The 13,702-nt window shown below is 37.6% G+C and overlaps 1 long non-coding RNA gene across 1 annotated transcript in view; it reads right to left on the bottom strand.

The window, feature by feature from the left end:
- Positions 1-12,356, bottom strand: part of LOC147873364 (uncharacterized) — a 34,966-nt gene extending 22,610 nt beyond the window's left edge. Inside the window, exon 1 of the long non-coding RNA XR_015535858.1 lies at positions 12,162-12,356. This is a non-coding gene — a long non-coding RNA (uncharacterized LOC147873364). The remainder of the gene's footprint in view (positions 1-12,161) is intronic.
- Between the last annotated feature and the right edge of the window lie 1,346 nt (positions 12,357-13,702).

Here is a 13,702-nt window from a genome sequence, read left to right as displayed (position 1 = left end):
AATATTCAACTTGGGATATGGTTTCGGCTCTTGTATTTTAATACCAGATTAGCTTTTACTGATCAGTTTCTTTGGGTTGTTCCAATTCTGAATTAACTTTCAAAACCATAAATTCTTGTGACATTAGGCAAGACCTCTCGAACCGGAATCGGTCCGTCTCAAGGCCTCTTAACATAAAGACGCAAAACTACATTAATACCGCGAGTAGGATTCGAACCCGGCTTCGAGTTATGAATACCCAATGCCTTAATCCGCGTTGCAATTTTATTGGCACACAGGGTTTGTTTTGTAAACAAACCTTCTTAGAAATCACAATAATAATAATTAGGTGTAACGACATTTATTCTGTAGGATTTGAGGTTTTCACGGCGGTGAGTCTAAAGATTGGCTTATTCATCACCCTGATGATGGAGGCAGCATGAACCTCTGAAACGTTGGTGGACATCTACCAGACTACACTGTGTAACAACCCAGAAGACAGAAATCTTCAGACATTTATCTGTGTTGTACAAGGTGACATAAGGACTGTCTCTTCTCGAAGAACCCAGCAGTTTTACAGGTCTACAGGGAGTTGAGAACCACTGAAGTTTGTTCACTAGGTCATCATCAGTTGATATCATAATTGAAATAGCGTGTAATTAACAGAGAAACCAAATTTAAGAAGAACGATTGCTATAGGCGTATTCAGACCAACGCCGATTGAGGGCAAAACCGAGTTACTAGGCTTATACAGACATTATTGTTTCTGAATATATTCATCGCCCTGATGACGGAGGCAGTATGACCTCTGTAACGTTGGTTAACATCGACCAGACTACACAGCGCAACAACCCAGAAGACAGAAATCTTCATACTCATCGCCCTGATGACGGAGGCAGTATGACCTCTGAAACGTTGGTTAACATCGACCAGACTACACAGCGCAACAACCCAGAAGACAGAAATATTCATACTCACCGCCCTGATGATGGAGGCAGTATGACCTCTGAAACGTTGGTTAACATCGACCAGACTACACAGCGAAACAACCCAGAAGACAGAAGTCTTCATATTCATCGCCCTGATGACGGAGGCGGTATGACCTCTGAAACGTTGGTTAACATCGACCAGACTACACAGCGCAACAACCCAGAAGACAGAAATATTCATACTCACCGCCCTGATGACGGAGGCAGTATGACCTCTGAAACGTTGGTTAACATCGACCAGACTACACAGCGCAACAACCCAGAAGACAGAAATATTCATACTCACCGCCCTGATGATGGAGGCAGTATGACCTCTGAAACGTTGGTTAACATCGACCAGACTACACAGCGAAACAACCCAGAAGACAGAAATCTTCATACTCATCGCCCTGATGACGGAGGCAGTATGACCTCTGAAACGTTGGTTAACATCGACCAGACTACACAGCGAAACAACCCAGAAGACAGAAATCTTCATACTCACGCTGTGAAAACCTCAAATCTTACATTATTGTTTCTGTTATTATTTTAATTGTTATTTAGGAGATAGCAGGTATTCAAATGTTTTAGATGAGACACGTACCCTATAATGGTTCAATCAATAATTAATCCCTCAGCCAGATGCATTTGTGCTGCCAATGCAGTCTGTAGGAACATCGACAGCTTTAACAAAGATTGTATTTTGCTTACCGATATTAGTCAGCTTTTTAAATAATTATTATTGTGAACAGTAAAATCAAGGAAATTATAATATTCAAAATACTTAATTTTTTCCATATTTTATAATATTTGGTGAAAAATAATTTATTAATAAATTAATTGCATATACTTCAAGTATTAAAATTATATATATCGAATAATACTAAATAGACAAAAGTTAGAGCAACAAACAAATGAGTTTATTCATGTAAGTTTGGCCTATACACTACTGTTAACTGATTATCAATTCAAAAAGTAAATTAAATTATTATTAATAAAATAAAAATATATGAAATCTAATATTTAAGTTCATGTACAAATCTGCATTTCTCTTGTCATACATAAAGAATCCGACAGCACGCACGACAGTGTAATTTCTGAAGTAACTAATTACAATTGAAACAGATTAATTAATTTCCAAAATGCTTTAGCTTCCGTCTTCCTTACAAGGTTTATGCACCTCAGACCCTTTCTAAGGCTACACAAACTCTTGAAATCGTCCCCAAAATAACTGTACGATTAAAAATCTTTCAGATTGGTAAGGATGTTAATGTCGGTCAACATTTCATTACTTTTTGACGTTAAGATACAATTTACATGTTTCAGTGTTAAAAATATAAACAGACAGTGAGACAAACAACACAAAAAATATTAACGTTCTGAAGAAGGATAACGAGCCCCCGGCCCCCCATGACCTTCCCTGCTCCAGCAAAGGGTGGAGCGGTATAAATAGTTCCAGACACGCATCGCACGTGTTTTGACGCGAGGTCACCGTCAACTTTTCTTAACCTCAAGAGGGCGCAGTCTGGATGGAGCATGACAAGGCGTCTGAAGGCCGCTGAGTTACTGAATGATGTTTTCTGTGGGGATTTATGAATGTCTGCAGTAGGTACAGCCTCGATAGGTTTACAACGTCTCGCCTGTTTGACATATTAACCGTTTGAAGCCGAAGCGTGTCTGAAGAATTTTGTCCGTACCTCAAAGAAAACACCACACTTCTCCATTACACAGATAATTTGTTAAAGGAAATAATCTCTGTTTACAGTAAAAATCACAAGATTTAAAGTTACTGACTGTTAAAGTAGCTGGTGCATATAGTTACCAATCTGCTTTAAAAGGTTAAATAATACAACACAATGATGCTTTCCTCTTAATTGTGTGGTTGAAGGACAACTACTTTGTTTTCTAGAAACTTATGAGGATGTTTATAAAATGTCCGAAAGAGAGAGTAATATAACAAGAAAAATTAAATATTATTTAAGACAAATAGATTAATAATTCAATTTATATCACTTATTTAGGCACTTGACAGCAGCCAAACAAGCTCGATTACAACCAAAGCACTAAAGCAACAGCACGTGATAAGAATTTTTGCATAATAACATCGGCAAATGACGTGAGAGATTAAGAAATAAAATAAAAATTAAGGAACACAGTCCAAATGTACAATATGAAATATGTAGAGTATGAAGAAAGAAAAGTTAAAAGGACGTCTAATTATAAGTAATATTGCGAAATATCTGTAACTCACACTCGTAACCTTTGTCAAACATATCAATGTTCTTGCAAACAGCAGTGGCAGCAGAAACACATCTAGCTGAGGGACTGGTCTTGAAATTGTCAGATACTAACACAATCAAATATGGAAGAACAAAACATATCGGTCCCCGCTTCTTCTTCGTAGACATTTTGCCTCAGAAGTTGAGGATGTTGATTTGCGCATATAACAACAGATCTGGTTCTTGTACGAAGGCTCCAGCACTTTTTAATCTGTCTGTATGGTAGTGGACAGGTAACTATGCCGGACGCTGGATCATCGGTCATGACGCTACTGTGTCGTGGCCACCACGATCACCGGACCTTAGTTCCACGATAAACGCGGTTCACTCTAACACTGTTGATGCATACAGGATATTTATTTTTATTATTTAGTGTTCTGCCTGACGACAGGTCCATATGAACAGGATCCGTCCATCCTTTTCTCGGACTGGGACCTGTTCATATACGTTCTTGGCAGATGATCAAAAAGTGGTTTGCCATTGCCTTCTTCTGTGTGTGTGTGAGTGGAGTAATTGTTTGGATGCCACGGAGAAACCGGGGAAGCCCCCGGAGGAAAACTCCGTGTTGCCTAGACCACGGCCTTGCCCAACACAAGTTATAAATTCGGGCACCGCCGGGAATCGAACCCGAGACCCCAGGATTACAAGGCCAGCGTTCTAACCGCTAGACCACCGTGGCCGTGCATACAGGATACAGCAAATAAAATTCGTGTCACAACTGGGGAGTTCAAACTCGTCTGTGCGCTGTATTGGCTGATGCATGTGTCCTTGCCCATGGAAGATATTTCGAGAATTTTTTAATCTGTGTAACAAATAAATCGACCCTCAGTCCATCATATCGAATTTCCGATTATATGGTATGGCCTTTGTGCTATGTTTCTGCCACTGAGGTGGATTACCACTATAAGCATGTTACTACAAATTGGATGCTTCCATTCGTCCTCAGTGACTCTGGGAGATTAGATATTCCTTTGTCTCCAAGCGAGGAAGCAGTCGCCTTAAATTTTCATAATCGTGAACTTCTGTTAAGTGTCGCTAAAGACTGAGCTCGGTCGAAGAGGCAGCTGTCACGTGTGTAAATTATTGGGGAATGCATCAACTGTCAATGCCAAATAGTGATCGAAGCGCGAGGGCTAAGACTGTATTTGCTAAACTTCATTCTACAAACTTGATCGGCTCGGATATTTTCGCTAGCCCCAGGATCAAAACTGGTTGGTTATAATGAGGAGTGTTAGATATTTTCCCCACCAACTACATTAGTAGGTCAAAATTTTGGGCATTGATGACAGTCTACCGTAAGTTTTTATAGTTAGACAATAAAATGCACATTAAATTACGTTCACACGTTAAATTTTCGACAAAATAAAATATCATGAATAATCCAATAAAACGTAACAGGGGGACCTAATTATTTTTGTTGCCGCATTAATCAGGATTAAAAATGTAGGAAGTAAGTTAAGAAATTAAATACAGTGAATGGTAACGTCAATATTTTTCTGTTTTAACTTAGAACACGGATGAATTTTGTAACAAGGGACCTTTAGCAACTTAGCACTTCTGTAGTCTCCAACGGAAGCATAAAACTGAGGGGCCCAGAAAAATGTATACACATGACTTATAGTCATCCCTTGATGTTTGTATAAATTTAGTATTAAAAATTTCAAATAGGTTTTTGTTTTGTTGGAGTGTGTATACATTTTTTCGGCCCCTCTGTATTAATTACGACTGTCCATAGGAAATCTTCAGAACAAATGTACACGCATTTCCGAAGAACCGGGCTGTTAAAATAATTCCAAACATTTTAATACATGAATACACAGACTCACATCAGTGACGTAACGCTGTATTAGATTCCCTCTATTTTATCTGGTTTCTTCAGATTTACCTTGAATCAGAACACATTCGCTTCAGCCATAATCCTTAAAAAAAATTTTCATATCATCCCAGCTCCTTTCATTCGAATACGTCTTATAGGAGCGTTCCGCAACCAGTGAGCCGTCACAAGGTTTCGTGCGAATTTTTATTAGAAATTGCTTATTTGCACGTTATAGTTAGAAAATGCAACATTTATTTTACGTAATTAAAATTCGTAATACGCGCGCACACACAAACAATCTGCTTCGTCATCAATAATTTTAAACATGTTCTGTTTTCATATGCCTGCATGAGGCTACATTTTGTGTGCCGTCATGTGTCTTTGATAAATTAGAGTGTGCCACGATTGAAAAAAAGATTTCGGATCACTGGCCTATACAACAAATTTGAAGTTTTGTTCTTAACATTCCAGTACATCAGTAGGTCACAAACGTAGTTCCCATTGGTTCTTGTTACAAACTGTTTTCTTGTTAGTAACTGGCAACTCTGACGCAAAGAATGCCTATGTTTCAACTCGGCTCTTCGGTCCGTCACAATGTCGAACGGTTTTTTGTTTATGAAAGTGTTTTTTTATGAATTTTATTGTTGAAGATGTAATAGAATGTTGAATGGAAGACTATGCTATACAAATGATGTCACGTAAAATCAGCGTGATACATCCCGACACTAACGGCAGTATTTATTCTTCATGAATCCCAGGAACTTGATGACAACCAATGGTTCATGATTTAAAAGTTGGCAACAAAAATCAGGAATCAATTTCCGTAAAAATTGTAGCACATAATTCGATAATGTGACTCAAACCATGCAATCTAATTAAATTCTGTTAAACGTTCTTCACTCTAAGTCTTATATTCTCATCTTTACTTCTATAATTAGTATTGAGATAAGCAACACAGTTTTTAAGCTATTAAACCGCGCTACAAAACTTCCCTTGTAATGTCAGGTGTGCATGTATTACGTCTTGTCCATATTCTGTGTACTTTCAGGACCCGTGAAGTTATCCAGTGGCAGACATCTTCCAGTAATCACCGTGACGTAGCGACGGGAAGTAAGTGAAACAGAGGGGTGGAGGGAAGATGTTATAGGAGGCAGAGGGCGGCCAGAAATAATCCAGCATAGCGCGCGCTCTCTGTCTCTTGTCAGTATGGAGGTTAACGGCCGCCCGTGACGTCACCCAACATCCACTGTGTTTACTAGTCGACCTTCCTCAAAGTCAAAATCCCTCCGCCCTTGTTTCAATTGCTGTATTTAAATTAATGTTTACCAAAGTTCGACCTACTTACCCAAAGACTTTGTATAATGTTTCTGAAGAAATAAATACAACCTGTGAGTGTTTACATTTGATAACTTAGCAGTTATAGGCCCAACCAGGTAAATAGGCCTAGTTTTTGGTTTATTTGATCAAATACTAACTTGTGTCCACGCATTTTGTTCGGAAGTGAGGTTAAACTCGTAAATGTAATTTATAACAAAAACTTACACTCAAGTACAATTGCAGTAGGACACTGCCGAATCTGCCATAAACTATGTACCTTACCTAAAAGTATGTATTGTATGGCTTTTGTATTCAGTTATATTAATTTGAGGGAAATAGTTCTTATTTTAAGAGAAAATTTGACGAAATAAACACGTCGAATTCATCTGTGGACTGACCGATTCGAAAAGTCACTGTCAAGGGCTCGTTAAATAAATAATGTGGCGAAAATAAGCTTAAAATATATTTCCAGTTCTAAACCCACTTTACTATGATACGAAGTAGCTTTGCGGTATTACGTATGAAAGGATTTTTTGTAAAAAGAAAATGCTAAAATAATTAAGACATCTGAATGTATGATAATTGCTTTCAGTTTTTTAAACAAAATACAACGTGAGCCAAACAACAGAGGGAATTTTTAAACAACTTTGTGCAAGTGCATTTCCCTATAAAATAATAAGAATAATTTATAGCATCAATGGGTTGGGAGAGGTAAGAAATTAATACAGACTTTTAGTCGGAAACCCTGAAGGGAAGTGGACAATGAAGACCTGAAAATTTAAATCATTCAACAAAAACATTACTGCAGTGTGTAGATTATAAGCGTCTCCATTTAACATTTGCAGACCTTTTTTGTAAGAAATTTAACGGTAATTATTTACTTAAGCAAATTGATCTTTGAAATGGCGACGTAGTATTTTCTTTGAGGTTAGAACTCGTTTTAAATATTTACTTAGACTAGAATCGGCTTTTAATCAAATGTCAGGGATATCAAATCAATTAGATGGGACGGGGCTTGTAGAACGCATGGGTAATATTTGAAATGCATACAAAATTTTAGGCGAAACATCTAAAGAGAAGATGCCACTTGGGAGACCTAGGCATGGATGGGAGGATACTATTAAAATTTATCTTAAAATATGAGGGTGTGAGGATGTGGAGTGGATTCAACTGGCTCGGGATAGGCACTAGTAGCGGGCTATTGTGTACACGATAACTGACCTTCGGATTCCATAAAAGACGAGGAAATTCTTAACTAGCTTAGCGACTGTTAGTTTCTAAATAACGAGTCAGTGGAAATTGATGCTGTTTAGCCTACACGTTCCCTGATGATGTACGAGACGAGAGCGTTCCATGACACCGAGGCAAGACGTTGCATTTCTGGAAAGCAGCGATCAGTCTGTGCCACGCCTAGCGAATATTTTCGGACATACGCCACAGAAACTTCTTACGTAATGAAAATGGCAAAGTTCCTTTGTCTCTTGACTCACTTTCACTAAAGACAATAGACAGATACTATGTCATTGGATTCAATGGTAATAGTATTTCTGATGGTGAATATTTGAGAGCACAGGCGAGGAAACAATTTGATATTGTGTAAAATGAGAATCCGAGAACAGTATTTTAAGTCAGTATTTAGAGTCAGTATTTTAAATTCTTATCAAACGCTCGAGGTCGAATTTTAGAGGAACTACTCCCTCTTACAGTTTCAGGGATATTTGTCTTACTATTAAAGTGAGAGACGGCTGGTTCAGGCTTATTCGACATTTAATTATATTATTATCTATATGTTGAGGGAACCGAGTATTGATTTCGAATCGTTAGCTCTCGTGCTACATACATGGTAGAACCTGGATCTGATTGTCTGCTCGGAAGCAGTTATCATGGCCGAGATTTTTCGTGGTTTACGTCAGTCTCTTCAGGTTGATGTTAAGGTTAGTTCTTATAACACGTCGTTTACTTAAAGAGTTTTTCCAAATGTATCCCTGATAATCATTTTCATTAGACCCTGTATAACCTACGCAATTGAGAACATTTATGAAGATAAAGTCTAAAATAAAATTAAGAAGAATGATTATTATTTGTAATATTACGAAGTTAGTACGTGTAGTAATTACATTAAACCAACTACTGCGAAACGTTTCAATGTAAAAAAAATGACGTATTGACATTCGAGTACTTTTTGAAAACATGTTTTATTAAAATATATAAATATTTAAAAATAACCGTCAATCACAATAAAATTAAAAGATAAAAGATTAAAGATTAAAAGATTAAAATATCATATAATTTTATTGTGATTGACGGTTATTTTTAAATATTTATATATTTTAATACTATTAATTCACAATATGACGCATCTACAATACCTTATAACATGTTTTATGCAAAATTCCAGTAGGTGGCACTGGTATCGCTCCCACCTCACAAGATACAACAACAGCAATGTTGGTATTGCTCATGCCAAAGGAAATTGAAAAGGGCAGAATGATACGATATGATGTTCATGTCAGGATTAATCAAAAGTGTTCATTGAGTTTGAAGTAATACAAAAGTACGGAAATGATACCAAATGCGAATGTTTAAGTAAACGTTTATCATACGCAGTTTATTGAAATGAGAGAAGTGGTTTAGCAAGGTTAAAGACTGACATTTTAAAACTGAGATTGATGTGGAAGGAAAATGCAGGAATATCTCACCTTATAATAAAATTTAACAGTAATAAAATCTTCTACAAATTAAAATTTATTTCTTGGTGCGATATCCGAAACAGCAGGCGGTACACAAAATAGTTGACTGCAGTTTCCATTGTAACATGAAAGTTTTACGAACAATGTAACAAACACGGAAGCAAAATCTCTCATTATGGCGCAGCCAAGAGCTTTTCTAGGTAACACAGAATATTTCCGCGCTGAACAGTGATGAGAAGTTGCTAGAACACAGTGAGAATCCGACACTGCAGTTTTTGTGCGGAATTTTGCAGCTGACGCCAATGTGCGACAATACTTCCACAGATGGCAGCACAGGAAGAGATAATGTAATGAAGTTTTTTTTTTCTGCTCAAGGTGAACGGTCTCAGTAAGCTATGAGCACAGTCTCGATCCATGCAAAGAAAGGTCGGTATGGAAGTAGCTGTTTTTTCAAGTGAACCACTTGCTATGATACGGAAAGGTGAAGGGCGTTCATTGTCTCTCCATTTGCGTGGCTTCGTCTATCTTTCAACCCTAGACAAACTCGAAGGGGCTAAACTTCTAAATATGCATTAGCAATTCACGTGTTTGTTTTCATAAATATACATGTGGAAAGAATACTCGCTAAACGGAGAAGTCATAAGGTGTATACAAGAAAGCAAGATAATGCAACAGATCTTTGTAGAGGATATGACGCTTTCCAGCAAGAGACACGAAAGGTTACAGCTCAAGAACCGACGAGATATTGTGTGCTGATACTAAGCAATGATTACGTCATCGTTCGAGCTGGCGTCTTCGCCCGTATTCATATAAATCAAAAATGTTTTTTTTAATTTTCTACAGTCAGTAACACAGCGTGAGCTAAGAGCCTGAGACTCTGCCATGACGGCCGACTGCCCTTCGTGCCTCCATTTTGTGCATTTGGTACAAAGAATGATTTATACGTCGAAATTATAGGGGGGGGGGGGGGGGAACCAGAGGTCAGAAATGAATTAATTTTCTACAGCATAATTAATTTTCTCATTCAACCGATCTTATTATTTGCTGGCCCAAGTCCTAATATGTGACCCAAAACAGACTTCTATTACTAGGCCTATAGACTAATGATTTTCTAATGTTCGTTCCTGTATCTATACAACAAGAAAGTACCGGTTGGTTGGCAGTTTTTGTTGTTAAGGAATTCTGGGCCTTGTGGGATAATATTTTTGACAATATGTGTTTTGTGTTTTATATTTTCACGTTCTTAATGATGGTCAGTTCACAAGTAACCAGTATAAGGCTAGACTGTTCATTTTCTGTCATAAGCCTACATCTGGTAAACCCGTATATTATATTTACAGAATTTCACTATTAATTTTTATTTTTAGATTAATATAATAATTAGTATAAGAAGAATGAATGGAGCTCCATCCATTCTAAAACTTACTTCTGCATTGAGGTGAGTAATCAGTTTCATATTCCAGCTGCTTTTATCTTCAGAGAAACATCCTCAGATATTAAAGGAGGCTGTGTGGGAACCAGAGCTGGCCCGGACGTAACAACACATAAAATAATATTTTTACGTCTTTATAAGAGTCTTTAGGCTACTCGTTAAGACGAGATGGGAATAAATAAATTATAGTTGTTTTTGACAATTAATTAAAATTAACGAATAAATATTGGTTGGGTTTTCTGGCACGCACACAACCAAAATATGGCATTCCTGTAGTGACATGTAACAGCCACGTAATGTGACAGGAAAGAGAAATAGCTAGATCGGCATACACGCAGTTTTTAAACACAACCTTCGGGTACAATGCGAAACACCCACAATCAGAACAGTGGGACAGTTGGCAAGAGGAGAATCTCGCAACTGCGCATGTACGTTCGACCGGCCAGATGTCCCTGTTCTCGCAAGTGAGCGTTGCTGGGGACATTGCCATTCCACACGTGGGTGAAGGTCATCATCAGCACTATTTGTTCTCTCCCGCGAACCTTCTGGACTCCAGATAACTGACTATCTTCGTTATTCAAAGAGCGCAATCATTCCTCCGTAAACGTGCCTTTGCTACATCCCGGTAACACGAATTTTGTTTGAAACGTATCCCGTGGTACAATTTCGTACTGGCGACATGTCGCGAAGGTTTGCACACAAAGAAGATAAATTATGTGGATGCAAAACCCGGCAAGAGAAAAAATAGCAAACTTTCATTAAAAAGATCGCCATTCTGTTATTTTATAATGATGGCTGTTTTATCGATTGCAGCTCCGTGCAGTGGTAAACTACAAGATTACACTGTGCTACAAGCCAGAAGGCAACCATATTCGTAGTCACAGCCATGAGAACCCCAAATCCTACGGTTGATTCACAGTTGACAATATTTACCTTTATAAATGGCATACCGAAGATCTACAAATTATTCCGGATGTTTGTGTTGTTCCGGTTTTATAGAGTTGGCGTCTCATCCAACCGAGAATTTCATGCGTCCGTCATATTGGCACTCCTGATAAGAACTAAAGCGTACGACGTTTTGATAAACCCTTAGTGGCACGACTTTTACAAACAAATATGTTAAATATTTTGTAATACCAGCAGAAAGCACAAACATTATTTATTTATTTTAATTAAAATAATTTAAATCAGATTTACTATATCACTTAAATGACCAAAGTACTGAAATGATTCAATCTTCGAGACAAAAGGAAATAGAATTAAAAAACCTCATTACACGGACGTAAAACTGAGAAATGACAACATTACGGAGCAAGTTGGTACAACTATGATGTGTTTGACTTGTATGCGAAAGGTAACTGGTTTGAATCCTGATGGGGGTACCTCAGTACCTTAAAGTATGTCACTCAACGCAACATAAATTCTGCTCTTTATAGATAAGAGGTAAAATTATCGAAAACTTCAATCTAAAACAACGATCAAATAATGATTCTATTTTTCCACTACGATGATATAGCCCTATCATGACGTCAGCTTAGCTTCGGTTTGGAAGTGACGTTCACTCATTTCGGACAATGAATTCGAATTGGTATAGTTGTGCAACAATTTCTGGTACTGCAATTATGATTCACAAGGTCAGATTGGTATAAAAGTCGGTAAATTTGCTCTCGTTATACTTACAGACTCGGTTCCACTCGGACGAATGCCCTACGCTGCAAGTCCTTCAAGTAGGTCACGCGAGCTAGGCCTACAGCCAGAATGCACTAGACACAAAACAACGCTCAGAATTCACACTGTTACCTAGACAAAGATTCTAGAATAAAATCGACCACTTGCCTACGGAGAGTTGGCCATTTCGACTACAGTAACATTTGTGTATGGTCTTTAAATTAACATTTTTCTTTGGAATATCTTTCTTCGTAGCTTATATGCGTCATGTTTGTGTTGAACTAAGTATGTATTTATTATTCCAGTCTTCGTGTTCTACTTGTACGCCACAGGACAGAACACGTCTCTTGCGCACAAAATGTCTGCCCTGCTCTGCTTACTTTCTGCAACTGTCTCAAGTTTAAATTCATGATCATTTGTCGAACTTTGATTACATTTAATATGAACAAAGATGTCATTCAATTTTAAAGTTTTCTAGCAAACAAAGGAGCAGAATTCTTCTTCGGAAGCTAAGAGAAACTCGGCTAGTCAAAAATGTGACACATTTTTATGGAATCCTTAAGTATATTTCAATATTCATAATAGCCTGCCCAAGGCATCTCTCTTGAGCCAGATAAATCCAGTCCAAACCCTCTCAACAATTATTCAAAATCCACCCCTGGTGACATTATGAACAAGTTCCCTCTGATAGGGACCTGTTCCTATGTTTCCTAGGCAAATGATCCAGAAGTGCCTTCTTCTGTGTGCTTAGTGTCAAATGATGATGAAAATTAAGTAATTGTTGGGATACCACAGAGGAAAACTCCGTGATACCTGGACCGTGGCCTTGCCCAACACAAGTTATAAATCCGGGCACATTTATCACACAACATTTAGATGAGAAATTATTGTTATTATAGTAATATCTAATAAATGTGATTGTAAACCCCTTTCTTTATAACATTCATATGTTTATTAAAAAGTAAATAAATTGAAGAATTTCCAGTTTAAAAAAATGGCGATCAGAAATATATGTCAGAAATAAATTTCTTGTACGCTGAAAATATGAGAGAAAATTGAAGAGAACAAGTGTGTATACTTTTATACTGGCCAGATTCTGCGACTTCTTGCCAATACCGTCATAATTCCTTTTTTTAGAAAAAACAGCACATTGCACTGAAAAAAATTAAGAATAGTAGATACTTAAAATGAAGACTGAACGTGCGTATGAAGGCATCTTATTTCAAAGTTTGCCTACAATACTGTATAAAGGTAAAGATATAGCAAACCAAAGAGGCACATTGAGTTACTGAGACAATTACAAAGAATATGTATAAAGGAAAGCTCCTTGGAAGAGCTTCTTGGAAGACCAACATAACACCTGGCAGGAGACTGAAATATTTCCTTTGCCAGCTGCTCCTTGGCCGACGCGAAGTCCAACTGCGCTAAAATTAGTTTCCACCGGTAAACAACATTAACAGAGATGGCTGTCTTTTGGGTTGTAGCGACGTGTAGTCTGGTAGAAGTTTACTGACGTTTCAGAGGTCCTTGCTGCCTCCATCATTAGGACGCTA

The sequence above is a fragment of the Zootermopsis nevadensis genome, unplaced genomic scaffold (genome assembly GCF_977971745.1).
Source record: "Zootermopsis nevadensis isolate Lab colony 2312 unplaced genomic scaffold, Znev_1.0 Znev_ptg000019l, whole genome shotgun sequence".
Lineage (NCBI taxonomy): Eukaryota > Metazoa > Arthropoda > Insecta > Blattodea > Termopsidae > Zootermopsis > Zootermopsis nevadensis.
The sequence above is the reverse complement of the archived record's forward strand: the minus strand, read 5'-3'. Positions and strand labels throughout refer to the sequence as shown.